The sequence below is a fragment of the Abramis brama genome (genome assembly GCF_963993115.1).
Source record: "Abramis brama genome assembly, chromosome: 2".
Lineage (NCBI taxonomy): Eukaryota > Metazoa > Chordata > Actinopteri > Cypriniformes > Leuciscidae > Abramis > Abramis brama.
Genome location: NC_139964.1, coordinates 2361532 through 2380168, shown reverse-complemented (window position 1 = coordinate 2380168; position 18637 = coordinate 2361532). Strand labels below are relative to the sequence as shown.

General features: G+C 37.9%; 1 protein-coding gene and 1 long non-coding RNA gene across 3 annotated transcripts in view; one reads left to right on the top strand and one right to left on the bottom strand.

The window, feature by feature from the left end:
* The window catches only part of LOC311077459 (NLR family CARD domain-containing protein 3-like), a gene marked incomplete at its 3' end in the record, with an annotated part of 351403 nt that overhangs the window by 27085 nt on the left and 305681 nt on the right, over positions 1 to 18637 (bottom strand). The window lies entirely within an intron of this gene.
* LOC311077519 lies at positions 997 to 12105 on the top strand. 2 transcript variants are annotated; one of them, XR_014604905.1, is made up of 7 exons: positions 999 to 1422; positions 1524 to 1579; positions 2054 to 2121; positions 2381 to 2428; positions 2660 to 2729; positions 11557 to 11667; positions 11818 to 12105. It is a non-coding gene; the product is annotated as an uncharacterized lncRNA (long non-coding RNA). The 2 variants fall into 2 exon arrangements; XR_014604904.1 differs by lacking the exon at positions 2381 to 2428 and having other exon boundaries at positions 997 to 1422.

Here is an 18637-nt window from a genome sequence, read left to right as displayed (position 1 = left end):
GTGTCGCAACTCTTTCTCTCTATGGCTCTGGGTTGGTAGTCAGTTGGAGCGGTCATGATTCAGTGTGTTTTCTGTGCTTATTGTATTTCAATGAATCATCGTCGTGGTAAATGATTGTGAATTATGGCCTGTCAGGACATCGAGTCCACAGGTTTCCGAATAAGAAAAAGGACGGTGCAATCTTCCGTGCCAGTGTGCGTTTTGTGCCGGGTAAGAGACGGGACTTCACTTCTGCTTCTGCTTTGAAAAACGCGGTAGTGTGGACCGAATGATTATAATCCCGGCGATATGTGCACACTGTCCCAGCTCCTTCATCGGGTCGCCCGGTGACGGTCCGCCATCAGCATGTGGTTCGGCCGCCAGCGGGAAACATGACCCTGCTGAAAAATCCAGCTAAAACCAGCCTAAGCTGGTTGGCTGGTTTTAGCTGGTTTAAGCTGGAAGTAGCTGGTTTTAGCTGGTCTCCCAGCCTGGCTTAGCTGGTTTTAGCTGGTCTCCCAGCCTGGCCTAGCTGGTCAAGCTGGTCTCCCAGCCTGGCTTTGCTGGTTTTAGCTGGTCTCCCAACCTGGCTTAGCAGGTCAAGCTGGTCTCCCAGCCTGGCTTAGCTGGTTTTAGCTGGTCTCCCAGCCTGGCCTAGCTGGTCAAGCTGGTCTCCCAGCCTGGTTTATAGCTTATTTTAGCTGGTCTCCCAGCCTTTCCTAGCTGGTCAAGCTGGTTTCCCAGCCTGGACAATTTGGTGGTCAGCTGGTTTTAGCTGGTCTCCCAGCCTAGCCAAGCTGATGAACATCTCACAATATTATATATATATATATATATATATATATATATATATATATATATATATATATATATAAAATTATGTATAATAATAATAATAATAATAATTCACACACACACACACACACACACACACACAATAAGTTAATATAGACGAAGTTGATTATAATATACACTAGTTAATTATTGGAACCGTCTGGAACCCAGATTTTTTGTTTGTTTGTTTGCTTGCCATTTAGTAATATAACGCAATTATTAGTATTCTAACGCAACTTATCATTATATAAATGTAAATTGAATTTTTCAAAAATAAAATAAAAAAACTTTTAATACTTCTGTCACTGTCACAATTTTTTTTACTCGCCTGCCATAAACCTGGCATATTGCACATGAATGGGTCATATAACTACACAATGAGTTTTAAATTCATGATTTAATATTAATGATTTTTTAATTCTAGATGTTTATTTAAATGCTGCGTGACTTTGAAGTGTTTTAATGTGCGTGCGCGTGAACATTCGAACATTCGCATTCAAACACTGGAGCGAGCGCGCTGTGCGCGCGAGAGCAGATGGAAACGGGAAACGTCATCAACTGACACACAGCAAAACTCTTGTCTCTCGCTGTTGTTTTCACTGCTTTCAGGTGAGTTTAGTCAACAAATTCACACAAATAATACATACAAACGTCCCTGACACCTTTATTACGTGTAATTGACACGCTCCTGTTGAATATTTACTTTATAGAAATGGTTTTGTGTCTTCGAAAAAGTCCGTTAGCATCTCAACCAGTTTCAGAAGAGGTAAGTTAACTTAGGCCTAACTTACGTTAAGGCAAACTATAGTCTGACTGGAGCTCTTGTTGATAAAAGTTTGGGGTTTTAACCACATCTTTGTGTAGATAACAGTTTTTGATAGTTTTGTTTTGCTGGTAATTTGTCAATGGGTGATTGGAAGTAAGCTAATTTATTTAACCTAAAAGAATGCACTGCACTGTTAATCAGTGACGTCACTTACAAATAGTGATTTAAAAAAAGTGATTTCAGGAGCAACAGGAAAAAAACCTCTACAACAAAGGGTGAATTATTAATTTCATATGCATCTATTTATATTAATATATAATTAATTATTATCTTAATATATTATCTAAATATATAATTCTTTCTCTTTTCTGCAGTTCACCTCTGCTCTGGCTTGGTTTCTTGTAATAAACCCTATTGTAAATCCTATGTAACAGTGTTGGCTCTGTGAAATTGCATGTTATGTTCCTACTGTAGATCATCATGCTGAAGGCCTGCTGCACCCCCGTCCAAGAAAATCTCCATGGCTATGAACCATATGATTAGTAAGCAAAACCACTTCAAACATACAATGCACTACTGTCCAAAAGTTTGGGGTCTGTAAGATTTATGCTTTTGAAAGAAGTCTCACATTTTAAAATCATTAACCCCAGGTTTTTTCAGTGTGATTGTCCTTGAGAAGCCTGTAGGCTAAATAATAGGCGACAAATATAATGGTATAATGGTCGTAGTTATAATAATTTATTTAACTATTATGATAACAGGATATCATGGTCATTGGTATATTTTATTTTATTTCTCTAGGTCTGTTTTGAGTTATGTTGGCCAGTGAGACAGACACCATACTCAGGGGTATTTATTTATTTGTATGTATTTTTTACTGATAAATACTGAAATTCTTTTTACTTTTAAATGCTAAATATGGTTCAGGCACGCAAGTTATTTTTCACAGATATCTGGCCAGCTTACTCATGGCTCATACTCTTAGCCTTTAAAATGTTTGAATTGATATCCCCAATGCAATATCAGGGGCTAAAGATATCATTAGAGTTCTTAAACTTATGGCTATGCTCTTGTTATCAGATGAAATAATCCCTAGCGTTTGGCCCTGTGATTCTTCAGGACAAGATCTTGATGCAGTCACCTTGACAAGGTGAGTTTCACAATAGCTGCCTCTATCACAAATCAAGAGACTGAACACAACAGGCTTTCATCCATATGAACACACCCATATGTAGGCATGGGTACTGAAACATGAACATTAATGGGTACATTAATTATGAACTACAATTAATTTGCCTTGCCTAAATTCATAACGACATCACCACATAACCACACTTGCGACATCACCGACGTGCGTATGAGATCCATTCACAAATTGTCAAGAGTGCTTGCTTTAACAGACACATCATTTAGAGCCAAGATGAAGACGGCATCGTTGTTCGTCAGTATTTTGTTTCCATAGCACATTAACAAAACATTGAATGACACTAATAACACTAAAAACAATACAATTACAAAATATTAATGATAATAATATCACTAAAATTATATAGGCCTAATAAAAGTCTTTAGTTCAAGAACGCAGCACAACTCTGCCGTCTGTGAAATCAAAAGCAACTTCAAACTAGGGGTGTCCCCGACTATGGATTTTCATAGTCGAATCAGAATCGTCATGTCTTGCCTATAGTCGACTAATAGTCGAATCATGTGTATAGGGATGGGGCTGGGGGCGGGGCTTTAACATTTCAAAGCCGCCATGTACAGAAAATCACACAAAGATATAGAAGAAAAAGTATAAAAACATTTTGGATCAATAAAACTAAGAAATAACATAAATAACTCCAGAAAGGCCACGGACAGGATTTGCATTTCACATGCAAATCAAATTAAATCGGCTAAATTACCTGTGCGAGCACAACATCGATGCACCGAAAAAATAAACAATTAATTTACTAAATTAAATTAGAACAGAATATACCTTTCTAATAAATAAAAATACAAAACGAAATAAATCAGAATCGAGTCACAAGATGAGCAAATGTGTGCAAAATGCCTAAAGTGCAGGGGAACATATATTCAAAACACAAGCCACAAATAAAGATTAGATAACCCTGACAGATCAATAAATAAAATTAAAATAAAGAAACTATTAAAATAACGATAGTAGCCAGAATTTTCAACTTTGTCTTTTTAACTGCAGAAACAACAATAAATGCTAAACTGGAGTGGCAGTCTTTTTAGCTAAAAATGTTCACACTCACAGCATCCAAAAATCAAATTAGAAGCGTCTGAAAAGTTTTGAAATCACTTGTACCCTAACGTTACCTGATCGAGAGAACAAATCCAGTCTTTCACTCTGTCTGTGTCCGTTGGAGTCTTTTCAAATTGTGCGCGCGGATAAAATACATTCTGACGTGAAACATGTTCGTTGGCCGGCAGAAGTGCGATCATGGTTTTCCTGATGCTAAATCCAGCCTTGGAGAATATCCTTTCTGACGGTGTACATCCACACTTTAAAGTTTCTTATCCCAGACATTGTTAAAAATGTAAATCCTTGCCGCCAAGACGCTCCTCTGTCGGTCACGGATTGAAAGTGAAACTTAAATCTGTCACGGGGTGTTTGGATTTATTCACGCACATTAAAAATATTTATTAAAAGCTTATTTCTTTGCACATTTTCATATACAGCATTATCATAATAGGCTGAATATTAACGTATTGACAGAAAACTAGTTCTATGTGAAATCAGACATTGAGCGCTCTCATATAGCCAAAGTGGCATGATCCTCGTTTCATAACACCTGTGCGAAGATTCGACCGTGAGATCGGTAGTCGAATCAGGCTCCTCCAATCGAATCTTCGACTATTCGGGGTCACCCCTACTTCAAACACTTGTTTAACAAGTAATATTCTTCTAATTGTTTCACTGTCAATAATGTAAGTCCACAAGAGAAATATTAAGCCAGTAAATTAAGATAGTTGCTATACCGTTATATCCACCGTCGTCTCTGAGAGAACGCGCTGTTAATGCAGCGAAAGCTCAGTCCGTTTCTGCTTTCACTTTCAGGGAATGAGCGCGTTTACATGCACGTTATTAACTCGATTATGCTGAATAAACTGGCAATGCATGTCATGTAAACACATTAACCTGTTTTCCTTTATCGGAGTCAAGTCATAAGTTTAAGTATAACCGATCGACTTTTAGATTTTTGCCTTTGATTTCTCTCAGCATTTAAAACACATTAACCCGCGTTCTTCGGGCTTATTGAAGTGCGATGTGTGAAGTGCACTTGCATACAGACAGAGAGAGCACTGGTAGGAGGACATATATCACAAACTCTGACTCTTTCTTGACCCAAGAAATTATTAAAACGTGTTCTCATCTCGTGCAGAAGTACAGTCAAAATGCTGCATCTGTAACGGCATGAGAGGATGTGTGTCCGTAAATTTCCCGCTGACATGTTGAAATATTCTGAGTCAGATACAAGAATGATTAGGATCTTTTTTTTTTTACCTTACTATACCGGGAAATAACCTGATTTAGCCTATTGATAAACACTCCAACTTTGCTACCAAAATAGAAAACAATTCTCATATATAAAACAAGCAAATTAACGAGTAAATAAGCAAGTTAATGATCAAATAAGTAAGCCCCGCCCCCTCACGATAATATCGCGTACCACCGATCTTACAGGCTGACGATAGGACGATATGAAAATGGAGCATATCGCCCAACACTAGTTAAGACCGACCGATATTTTTTTTACCTCTTCAAACATTTAATACAAATGCAATAAAATAATATTAGTTATTAAGTATTGTGAATATAAATTGCCTAGACCTACATACAAACACAAGCTACGTTTTTTCTTTTAAATAAAAACCCGTGGCACGTCATCTCTATGATTATGTTTACACCATTGGTTTACGCATATCACACTACGGCCTGCAGGCTAAGTTCGCTTCGTTTCATTCACTGTCAATGGTTCGCGCTTGGTAATGATGGCTGCGGCTTTACTCTAAAGATTATTTCATTTTTATATGTTGTTGAATATGGTTTATTAAAAAATAAACTAGGGGTGACCCCGAATAGTCGAAGATTCGATGCTTCGATAGGAGGAGCCTGATTCGACTACCGATCTCACGGTCGAATCTTCGCAGAGGTGTTATGAAACGAGGATCATGCCACTTTGGCTATATGAGGGCGCTCAATGTCTGATTTCACATAGAACTAGCTTTTATGTCAATACGTTAATATTCAGCCTATTATGATAATGCTGTAGGCCTATATAAAAATGTGCAAGAAGCTTTTAATAAATATTTTTTTAACGTGCGTGAATAAATCCAAACACCCCGTGACAGATTTAAGTTTCACTTTCAATCCGTGACCGACAGAAGAGCGTCTTCGCGGCAAGGATTTAAATCTTTAACAATGTCTGGGATAAGAAAATCTAAAGTGTGGATGTACACCATCAGAAAGGATATTCTCCAAGCCTGGATTTAGCATCAGGAAAACCATGATCGCACTTCTGCCGGCCAACGTTAACATGTTTCACGCATAGACTGGGTTTCACGTTAGAATGTATTTTATCCGCGCGCACAATTTGAAAAGACTCCAACGGACACAGACAGAGTGAAAGACTGGGTTTGTTCTCTCGATCAGGTAGGCCTACAAGTGATTTCAAAACTTTTCAGCCGGTTCTAATTTTATGTTTGGATGCTGTGAACATTTTTAGCTAAAAAGACTGCCTCTCCAGTTTAGCATTTATTGTTGTTTCTGCAGTTAAAAAGACAAAGTTGAAAATTCTGGCTACTATCGTTATTTTAATAATTTCTTTATTTTTATTTTATTTATTAATCTGTCAGGGTTATCTAATCTAACTATTTGTGGCTTGTGTTTTGAATATATGTTCCCCTGCACTTTAGGCATTTTGCACACATTTGCTCCTCATACTGTGACTTGATTCTGATTTATTTCGTTTTGTATTTTTATTTATTAGAAAGGTATATTCTGTTCTAATTTAATTTAGTAAATTAATTATTTTTTCGCTGCATCGATGTTGTGCTGTAGGCTGGCCTGCTCGCACAGGTAATTTAGCCGATTTAATTTGATTTGCATGTGAAATGCAAATCTGCAGTGTGGCCTTTCTGGAGTTATTTATGTTATTTCTTAGTTTTATTGATCAAAAATGTTTTTATACATTTTCTTCTATATCTTTGTGTGATTTTCTGTACATCGCGGCTTTGAAACGTTAAAGCCCCGCCCCCAGCCCCACCCCCATACACATGATTCGACTATTAGTCGACTATAGGCAAGGCATGACGATTCTGATTCGACTATGAAAATCCATAGTCGGGGACAGCCCTAAAATAAACATGTGAGAGCGTGTTATAGGCTATATGTCATGTTATAGTCAGATATGATGACGCTACTGCAACACGCATCGCCGCAGATGAGCATCTATTCATCAAACCAACGTGCAAACTATCGCAAATCAAAGTGAAAGTCGCTGACGCTTAACACACAATCATCATCATTAAATGTAAAGAAACGAAATGATCTTACCAGGGCTGTTTCCGCTTTCTCTTATTGCGGGCTTTGATTCAGAAATTTTAGCTGATGATCAATAAAATAATGTATCTCATATCTGTTGCTTTCGGTGACGTGCACTCCATTAAATCTGCATAGCGGGAATTGAAGATCGGATTTATATCCGCAAAAAAAAAAACACACACACACATTGATGTAACCAGGTGTAAATGGAATCGTTTTGATAAATCAGACAGCAATCTGATCTGAGAAAACGCATGAAGTGGCCTGGTGTAAACAGCCCCTAGACATCGGTGAAAAACTAAATAGAGATGCATTGTTAATGTAACACATTGACATGTTTTTTTTTTTTCATAGGTATTACATTGCATGTTAATGCAATTAACTGTCATTTTGTGAATTCTAAAGTCAATTTAATTTATTTGTTTCCCTCTGAAAATCCACTTTAGTTGATATCTAGTGGCTTGAATAGTAATCAACTATTACATAGTGAAACTCCTGTTGTGGATGCACTCCTCCCAGGACAACACGCTGAAACCAAGCGTGCCGCACAAGCCCTGAAAAGTGAAGCCAAAACGTCTCGATCGCCCCCCGGTGACTGGTCCTAGTATAGGTCATAAGCCCCGCCTCCCCGTGTTATTCAACGGGACGTGAGACCAACTAAACAATTAAATTACACTTCAAATATCTTTTTTCCAAATGTGGTTTCTTTCATTTGCTGTTGTTTTTATCACGCTGGTGTAAGATCAAGTGTCTGTTTCAAAAATAAGTTGGTTTTTAGTTAGTTATGTGATGCGGTGGTGTAACGTCATGACTGACAGCTGTGATTGACAGGTTCTCTGAGTGAAGTAGTCACCGAAGCACCAACGGACATTTTGTCTGGATCTTCGGAGAACTGAGGAGATTGTATACTTTATTTTAACAAGCCTCTTGTCGTACTGCAATCAATTTTTTAAAAAGTGTGCAGAATCCGCTCTCCCTGAGTGCATTCGGCGAGAGTGAGGGCGGAGCGTTGATTACTTCCTGCTCACTACTGCGCAGGTCTGGTCCCGAGATCGCTACTGCGCAAACTCAAGCCCCAAGATGTCAGCGCCATATTGGGCTTCAGTTCTCATCAATGGAAGAGAGCGAAGGGGCGTCGTCCATCTTTTTTTACAGTCTATGGCTGAAACACAGCAACTAATCCCAAAGAATTTACAACGTTTTTAATGCAATATTTTGCTCATTATAATGTATGTATATATGGCAGTCCCAATCATAGTTATTAATGTTCTGCATTGAAGCTAATGATCATCACATATTGACTTTTAATTCGAAATCAAAGCTACAGCTAACACTGTCTGTAAAAGACAGACTTACAATCGGTTAAATGTACTGTTATGTTGATGAAATATTGAAAAAAATCTACTTTAGAAAACATGGGTGGTGATTAGGGCTGCAACTAACGATTATTTTGATAATCGATTAATCGGACGATTATTTTTACGATTAATCGATTAATCGGTTTATGTACTTATATTTTAGTTTTACCCATTTTTCCCCCAAGTAAATTATTAACAAAGGGTCTTTATCATTCAACATAGACTTTTTAGAGATTTTAACCATTTTGCATTGTCATATCCTCATCAAAAACATACCTGGAGTTGTTTTATTATGTGTTAGTAATCCTTTGTCGAACTCTTCTGCAATCAAAACACTGACCCATACGTACTCTAGCAAATTTCACAAGGAGATTTCAAATAATGTTTTTACCATGGCAGTCCTTTGGGCTCCTAAAGTAGTTTAACATCCCGAACAAAGCTTATTAATGAATCTTGCAGAACATATTTTCACGAAGAATAAGAATAAAACAGAATACAGTTGCAGTAAATTGCATTTTATTTATTTATTTCCTGTAAACACACAGCTTATACCTGGGAAACAGCTTTATAGCTTATGCTGTGAAATCAATTAGAAAGTTGAAAGTAGCTCAACTTTATGGTAATAAGCTATGACGCGGTTCAGCGGCAAACGCCAGCAACCAATCGGAATATAGACGTCCTTCGCGCTGGCTGATTCCGGAGAAACATATACGATGTAAACTTTCGTTCCTACCAAAACATTAGTTCCGAGAAAAAAATAATTAATTGCAGAGTTTAACCACCATAGAGTGAAACAAAGTGTATCATTTGCATGCGTTTTTAAGTCCTGTCAGCTTGACAGGGCATATATAAGAACGAGCAGAGAGAGAGCCCCGGCCGCGCGCGCGCACTCACCCGAGCTCTGTCTTGCTCTCTCTCTCCCTCGCGCATATTAATCAAAATCAATTGATACGATGGTGTCGAAAAAAAAACTCTCCAGTGATGAAATGTTTTCTTTGTTGACAAATCTTGTGCGATATCCTAAACTGCCGAATGCTGCTTCGTTCGATTAGTTTTATCTTCCGCTTTTTTCTTTCTCGAGCTCCACTGCCGCCTGCCTCCGCCATCTCGCTGAATGCTGCACAGACGCTGTGCGCAGTGTTGCCAGATCTCGCGAGACAAATAAGCAACCAGGCCAGTAAAAACAAGCCCAAAACAAGCGACTCCCCCCCCCCCCGCATAGACATATTATTAATTAATAATAAAGTTTATTAGCAATAAATAAACTGTGACGTAGGGACTGATTTTAAACTGTTGCTACAGATTGTCAATTTACATCCATGTGGACAGATTGGTTAACGTTAACTGTGCGCAGTTTTGAAAAACTGTAGCCTACACATGGTAACGTTACAGTTTATTTTTATTTTTGTTGTTTATTTATTATGTTTCTGTGAACATACATTATTTATCTGTTCATTTATTATGTTCTGTGAACATACACAGAGCAATAATGCGGTGCATTTTGATGTCTTGTCACAAGTTGAGCAAATTAATTCCCCAAGGTGATCGGCTGATTTAATTTATGTGTGACAAGCTACATCTACCTTTAGCACAGCTCTCGATCTGTCTTGACTCGTTGTGTTTGGAGACCGTAAATCCAATGTCCGGAAGCCTCATTGAGGAGAACGGTGCTGCATTTTTAGCGCAATTTTCCACCGGACAAATTGCGATTGTTAACTCATGATTTCTGTTCTGTGTCTGTGTGCACCAATCTTGCACTTCTATCTACTCCTCAACCAGACCACCTAGAGACTTCGGGTTTTCGGCATTATGTTAAGGAAGGTCTAATCTCGGGAACGCACAAAAAAAATCCAGGAAAAGATTTACTATCTCTTAGTGTTGTGATCCAATGAGGTGAGAAAATTGCGCTAAAACACTCACTGAGTTGTTATTACTTGTTTTAAATTATTTTCGAGGTCCGCTACATACTCTGCACAGTGCTTTTGAGTCATCCCCCACGACAGGTTGAATCCATACTTTTACTCCTTTTTCTTTCTTCCGACTCGCGCGTATTTTCATTTAAACGTCACTGACGTTTTCCTAACCATAAAAAAACAGACTGCCTCTGATTGGCTAACGTTAGTACTCGTTGACATCTCCTGTGTGTATGGGAAAGGGGAGGGACAGAGGGAACAGGCAAGACAAACTACGTTTAAAATATAGGCAATGTCTGTTTGACAACTTTTTATGGAGCTGGGAACAAGCCCAAAATAAGCAACTACACTTTAGAAACAAGCCCAAAAAACCGCAACCCGCGACTACCAATATTTGTAAGCGACTTTACAGAAAAACAAGCCCAAAGTCGCTTATAATAAGCGGACTTGGCAACACTGGCTGTGCGGGAAGCATGTGACACAAAACAAGGCCAGCTATTGGCTATTCGCTACTTCTCCTGCTGTACTGGCTGAGTAAAACCTCCGGTGGCTCATTACTGCCACACTTTGGTCACCGCAGATTTAAATATGCACGAAATGAGCCGCTTACGGCAAATAAAATGAGCCGCTTACGGCAAATAAAAGTTATTTAGCAACTAATCGATGACTAAATTAGTTGACAACTATTTTAATAATCGATTTTAATCGATTAAATCGATTAGTTGTTTCAGCTCTAGTGGTGATGAAGTAAAAAGATCCAGCACATTTAGATGGTACAAACTTTTGAACTGACTGTATGCATATCCCACACAGCCTCATTTTTGATTCACTTAGAATTAAATATGGCATCTACCCAGACTGAAGTTGCTTGACACGTGCTGAAAGGTCCCACACAAATTGTTAAGATCTCACTGAAATGACTAGATATCTTTGTAGGAAAAAAAATACAGCTTCTTATTTGTAATATTGAGATCTTTAAAAAAAATGCAGCTCTGATGTGGTAGCCAAAGTAGGAGTAACGTCACAACATTTATAGCTACCAACTGGAATATATTCTGTATAAGTTTATTTTTTCTGTAGAACATAAAAGAAGATATTTTGAAGAGTGTTTTTTTTCATACAATTGAAGCTCATTTATGTTTTGTCTTGAAGATCCACATACAAACACTTTAAAGAGCAGAAGTGTGTCAGGAAAGGAGTGTCCCACGAATAAACACTCTGCAAAGCCTCCCCTGACACCATCCAAGCTGCAAGTTTTGAGAGGTAATCTGTTATTTCATTTATTCATTCATTCATTCATATACTTTATGTAGCCGTAGCCAATTTAGTAAAACGGTTTTACATTAGTTGATTACCTTTCTAAGTTTTACTAGTTGAAAAGTGACAAATTAATAATCTAAATTATCTTTCAAGTCTGCTTCAGTGACTGGCTCAAACAAAAAGAACCCGAAAAAGGAGAGAGAGAAGCGGGAGAAGCAAGTGGGGTATTACATATCCCAAAAAATACAAGATGTCATAAAAAAAGAAAAGAAAAATGTAATGTAAAATGTATCTCTATAATTCTGTTATTGTTCTCCTTTAGTTACTATTATAGTTTTTAGCATTTTAATCATTTCAATTAATAATTTTGTACATTACTGTTAGCATATCAATGGGTTGTTTTAAGGGGCTGCAATATCAAATAAAAGGAATTTGTTTGAATGGTTGCCTGTGCTCCTGAAGATTATTTTAAGTATACTTGGAATTGTTTACATTATTTGTCACAACACACAGTGGCAGGAAAAATAGAGAAGACATAGAGTCAGCCAGTCTGACCAGCTAAAAACAGCCTGGCCAGCTAAGCCCAACAATGACCAGCTAAAACCAGCTAAGCCCAACAATGACCAGCTAAGACCAGCCTGACCAGCTAAAACCAGCTAAGCCCAACAATGACCAGCTAAGCCCAACAATGACCAGCTAAGACCAGCCTGACCAGCTAAGACCAGCCTGACCAGCTAAAACCAGCTAAGACCAGCTAAGACCAGCCTGACCAGCTAAGACCAGCCTGACCAGCTAAGACCAGCTAAAACCAGCTAAGCCCAAAAATGACCAGCCTGGCCAGCTAAAACCAGCTAAGCCCAACAATGACCAGCTAAAACCAGCTAAGACCAGCTAAAACCAGCTAAGCCCAACAATGACCAGCTAAGACCAGCCTGACCAGCTAAAACCAGCTAAGCCCAACAATGACCAGCTAAGACCAGCCTGACCAGCTAAAACCAGCTAAGCCCAACAATGACCAGCTAAGACCAGCCAGCCTGACCAGCTAAGACCAGCCTGACCAGCTAAGACCAGCCAGGCTGACCAGCTAAGACCAGCCAGCCTGACCAGCTAAGACCAGCCTGACCAGCTAAGACCAGCCAGGCTGACCAGCTAAAAAAGTGTTCAAAACCCCTCTAAAACCAGCCTGATAAACCAGCTATGACCAGGCTGGGAGACCAGCCAAAACCAGCCTGACCAGTTTAGGCTGGTTTTAGCTGGATTTTTCAGCAGGGATGGGCTTTAATTCCGTTTTTCTTTATTTAAATTTCGTTTTTCTTTAATTAAATTTCGTTTTTCTTCATTTAAATCTACCCATTAGGCCTACTGTGTCAGTAATTTGTTAGTCAGAAAAATTTGTCAGTAGCCAGACTACCTTATTAAAAGTACTGCTTAAGTTAACAGACCTGTGTGTGTGTGTGTGTGTGTGTTTGTTTTCATGACAACTGAGGACATTTTTATGATAACACACCTGCAAATGAGGACACCCGGGAAAATAGGTGATATATGAGGACATTTTGGGTGTCCTCATTTTTCAAATGGCTTTAAAAACATACTAAGCAGTGTTTTTTTTTTAAGTAAAAATGCAGAATGTTTCCTGTGATGAGTAGGTTTAGGGATAGGGGCAGTGTAAGGGGATAGAATATACAGTTTGTACAGTATAAAAACCATTACGCCTATGGAATGTCCTCACAAATCACATGGTGTGTGTGTGTGTGTGTTACGTGCGAGTGTATTTACTTTGTGTTGTTCATGGGAAAGATGTTTAATATCACTAGTGCAGTGTCCGTTCTCGGCCCTGCCCGTGTGAGGTGCGCCGCTTCCCGCTCGCGCTGTTCTGTAGATTAATTCTGAACGTGTCGCGTCTCGCGTATCTATCTATATTGCACCAAATGCGACACTGCACTCCCTTGTGAAGTTGATTGTATGAACGGTTCTCGAAATAATCAAAATGCAAACGGACAGACAGACACATAGAGAATACTGAACTTACCGTAATGAGATATTTATGTGTGTTTTAAAACTTCTGAAGGTAATTTTACATTTCCTCAGGTTCTTCTTTGCTTTCGGTTTCTGATCAAAGGTGTTTCCTCAGACTGCGCAGAGGCCTCAGGTCAATAACAAATAAACCCCGCCAATCTCTCTTCTTCTTCATTTAGTGTTCTGGCGGGTTTAGTTCTGTCGTGAAGGATTAGCGCTTCCTACTGTATACTGGAGTGTGTGACATCATGACTTCCTCAATCTCTAAGCCTTGCTTTCATCTGTTATTCGTTATTTCTATTCATTCCTTTACACTTACTTTAATTTTGAGTTATGATTTTTTTCAATAGATTTTTTTCTGAACTATTTTTTTGTAATTAATTTAAACTCCACATCTCATTCAATATGCATCACATTTATCTGTGTTTGTTTTATTCATTAGAAATAGATTATTATAATCTAGTAAATGTGATGTCTTCTGTTTCTGAAGGGTTTCAGTTTTATTGATTTATGAATATTTTAATATTCTTGGTAATAAACTGCACACAAAAATCTGATTAAATGTATTGGGAGAAATCTTTCGTTAATAACCATATGATGGCAAAGCCTAAATAACTGTACTATAGTCTCTGGGTGCTGTTTATAAAAAATAACAATTTGTATTAATATCTTTATTGAATTTCTATAAGAATGTATTAACAGGATAAACATGATGTATAATCTGAAAAGGAAAAGATTGAGCGTCTCTGACTGATTCCCCTCTGAAGATTGAATCTGGACAACAAACCAAAACTAAACTTTAGTGAGCAGTTCCTGTTCGCACAAAGTGTCCTGATCACATCATATATATATATATATATATATATATATATATATATATATATACAGTGCAATGCATAAGTGAATACACCCATGCTAAAGTTGACTAAAAAGAGGAATAAAAAATCATCTTTTGGAAATTGAACTTAATGCCTTAATTTAAAAAATTAGGAAAAATCCAACCTTTAAGGACACCAATTTTCTTTGTGAATGAATAATGTATCGTAAATAAATAAATGTTCTTCCTTAAAATACTTGGTGCATAAGTGAGTACACCCCTATGTTAAATTCCCATAGAGGCAGGCAGATTTTTATTTTTAAGTATTTTTTAAAAAAAATGTTAGGATACTATGCATCCTGATAAAGTTCCCTTGGCCTTTGGAATTAAAATAGCCCCACATCATCACATAGCCTTCACCATACCTAGAGATTGGCATGGTTTTATTTCAGTTAGCCTAATAGCTAGTTTGATTTGCATTGAGAGATGATCTTATGGAAAGTGCCCCATGCCAATCTCTAGGTATGGTGAAGGCTATGTGATGATGTGGGGCTATTTTAATTCCAAAGGCCAAGGGAACTTTATCAGGATGCATAGTATCCTAACATTTTTTTTAAAAAATACTTAAAAATAAAAATCTGCCTGCCTCTATGGGAATTTAACATAGGGGTGTACTCACTTATGCACCAAGTATTTTAAGGAAGAACATTTATTTATTTACGATACATTATTCATTCATAAAGAAAATTGGTGTCCTTAAAGGTTGGATTTTTCCTAATTTTTTAAATTAAGGCATTAAGTTCAATTTCCAAAATATGATTTTTTATTCCTCTTTTTAGTCAACTTTAGCATGGGTGTATTCACTTATGCATAGCACTGTATATTGTTAAGTAAACATGCAATTTATTCTCTTATAATGCCTCATATATATAAGCTAATATGATATTAACCACAATTGTAGCCTTGTAAGAGAGAGTGTTGTATAAGAGAAACACTGCACCTTGTATTGTAAAAGTTTTTGTTATGAATCTGGTTTATTAAGAAAAACACTGCAACTTGTATTGTAAAAGTTTTTTATTATGATAATGCATGAAAGAAATGACTATACTATATTCAATGTTTAAGCATTTAATCAAATGAAAGAATAAACTACAGTAGGTAGTAATAACACTAAGTAGTAGAAAGCATGTATCTTAGCAATGTAGAAATGGCAAGCAATACCCGTTTGATGAGGAGCAAGAGGCGCAGGAGAAAGGCAGAGGGTCCAGAGCAGCAAGCAAAGGAGAACAAAGGAAAGAGCTTTATATATGGAGTTTACAAGGGGGTTTCCAGAACTGAGGACAGTTCAAGACTTCGGATTGGACAGATTGTCTGTAAAGGACTGAATCTGTGCGGAGGGCGTGTGGACTATAAAAAGTATTGTAAGGAATGTCAAAGTCAGACGCTGTTTCACCAAGGACGGCCTCTCCGGTGTTAGATGCCTTGCCATTGTGCCTCATGAAGATGAAAGCTTGCAAATTATTTGGTTTTGATTTACTTTTATTTTTATTTTATATATTAGTACCGTTTATGTAAACTAATTAACCTGTATTTAATAAAAAATATATATAATTGAAATTAAGAAGCTCGCCTGCCATAAGTCTCTGTTTTACAAAAGATTGAGCTGAACTGACCACGGAGAAGTCTTCTGTGATCTAAATATTGTAAGTATGGAAATTCAATTCTTTACCTAACCTGAGAATAATTAAAATAAGGTAGAAGGTGTCTATATTTAAGACCCAAACAAGGGGTTAAATTAAGCACCACAAAACAATATATATACTGTATATATCACTGAAAACAAATGTTCAAAGACATGAAACATAAAACTATTTCCACTGCGTCAAACACCTTGTAGAAGTCTAAAAAAAGATAAAACTTCAAACCAGAAGAGTCAAAGATGCCTAAAATGAATCTTACATTATTATAAATGTGCTTATTTTTATAATGCCAGACTGAGATTCACTATTAGATAAACTGCATGAAAAGTGGGATTTTCATCAGTAAGCGGCACTGTAGATTGTCGTGGAGGTTTATGACTACACACGGCAATTTGCAGGAAATGCAGAAAACTGCTGTGAATTGTGGGAAATTTACGTGGGCCTTGCTTGGCAGTCGTCCCTCCATGACCCTAATTCTAGGGGAGGCTTTAACATGTAAATGAAAATGCTACGTGTCTGTTCCCTGCAAGCTCCAAACTTCTATTGGCTTTCCATAAAAATGTCTGTCCGGATGGGGATGAAGCCAGGAAACTTGCGCAATAACATGTTTGAATGCAGAACCTTTTGACACAACATTAACAACTATAAACTGCTTTATAATGGCTGGTCGTAGTACTGCTAGAGGGTCAAGGATGGGTTCCTCAAAACTTTGAGTGTTTCCACACCACTTAGCACACACATATGCTGACCTTTCTGCTCTAGATCCATCGATTGAGTAAGTTACATTCAGATATGTTACCCGTTTGCAAGTCATGGCAAAACAGTCAACGTCAGTGGCACAAGGGTACATCTGATGATTCACTGTTAGCATTGCATGTCTGTCAGGCTCATCCAAGATAGTCTGGTGGAATGGAGACAGAGGCACCACTGTACAGTTTTCTAAGAGAAGTCTTTCTGCAGACACCGAAACACTGTGCTTCACATAAAGCATATCAGCTGTGTCATTGCAGGACAAAGTCCCAACCATTTGTCTTCCTAAAACACTGGCAAATTCAGCACCATATTCACATGTCCATGGCATATGAAGCTGTTGGCTCCGCTGAAATTGCCTCATAATCTGGACTTCAATTCTCCTATTGTTGTTATTAAACTTTCCCAGTACTCCATTAAAACGCTCAAATGAAAAACACCAAAAAGAATAAACTGGTCCGTAATCCAACATGCACTCTTTCAAATGAAGATGTAGATGCATGTTGGGGGTGCAGTGCAATGGGCCAAACTGTTGGACAGATTTTGAGAGAAATGTCTGCAGGAGATTCTTCTGCTACTTCCAGTCTATTGATGGACATGACTCTGGAGCAGAGTATGATACAAGCCTGCACGAAGTCAAACCACATGTCATAGTGTCTGTTGTTGTTGATAAGCCCCTTCAGACAAAGCAGTGAGTAAATGGTTGTCCAGTTTTTCCACTGATCTGCTGTGAATCCTGTAAAGCCAGATGAAATCCGTAAGGGAACTCTTCCAACCTCATAAGGTACTTTGATGTTTTCCACTCTAGCTTGATGTTCATCAAGGCTTTTTGTCGTTAAAATTCCTAGTTCTGTCCACAATCTGAATACATGTCTTGCCGGACCAAGGAGAAGGTTGTGCATTGGATCTATGACGACAAATCTGATGGCATCATAGTAACTCAAGCGGAAAAGTTCTGACCATCTAGCTCCATCTTGCGTTCAATTCATTTCTGTTCTGCCTTCGTCCTTGCCCGTTTGGATAATCCAGCATAGTGTGTGTGATCCTTTGACGTGCGTGGCTCCCATGAAGACCGCTCAAATCCTGAATAGTTCATTTTTTCAACAAATTCTTTCTTGCTGAACGTCTTCAAACACTTGTGTCATCCTGCAAATGTAAGTTAAATGCAATATGTTACACACACATATTTATATCTGAGCATTCAATGAAACAGAGCAACTGCTATCCATTAAAAAATAAACAATGTAAACATTTACATATTGATTTCACTGGTTCAATGATCAATATCAATGTTTATTAATTATAGCAAAGAATGTTTGAATATTTAAATTACCTCTGTATGCTCCATGTCCAACAAAGCCTCTACATTTTGGAGTTGCCGGGATATCTGATGAAAGACAAAGCAGATCTGCTCTGTAAACCTGATGTCCTAAGAAAGAGCTGTCTTCCAGAATCAGGCCATGCCAAAGTTCCTGAAGCTCATCAACCAAGGGCTCTAAGAAAGCATTCATGTTTAGTGATGGCTCTTTTGGTCCAGGTATTAGTCCAACGAGAATCATATTTTCTTCCTTAAAATGCTCTTCACGAGGTAGATTCAAAACGACCAAGTAGACGCTCCAACTGAATAAGGTGCATCTTTGAAAGGTTGGAAGGTTATAGCTCATAACTCTCTGTAATCTCTGGGCAAATC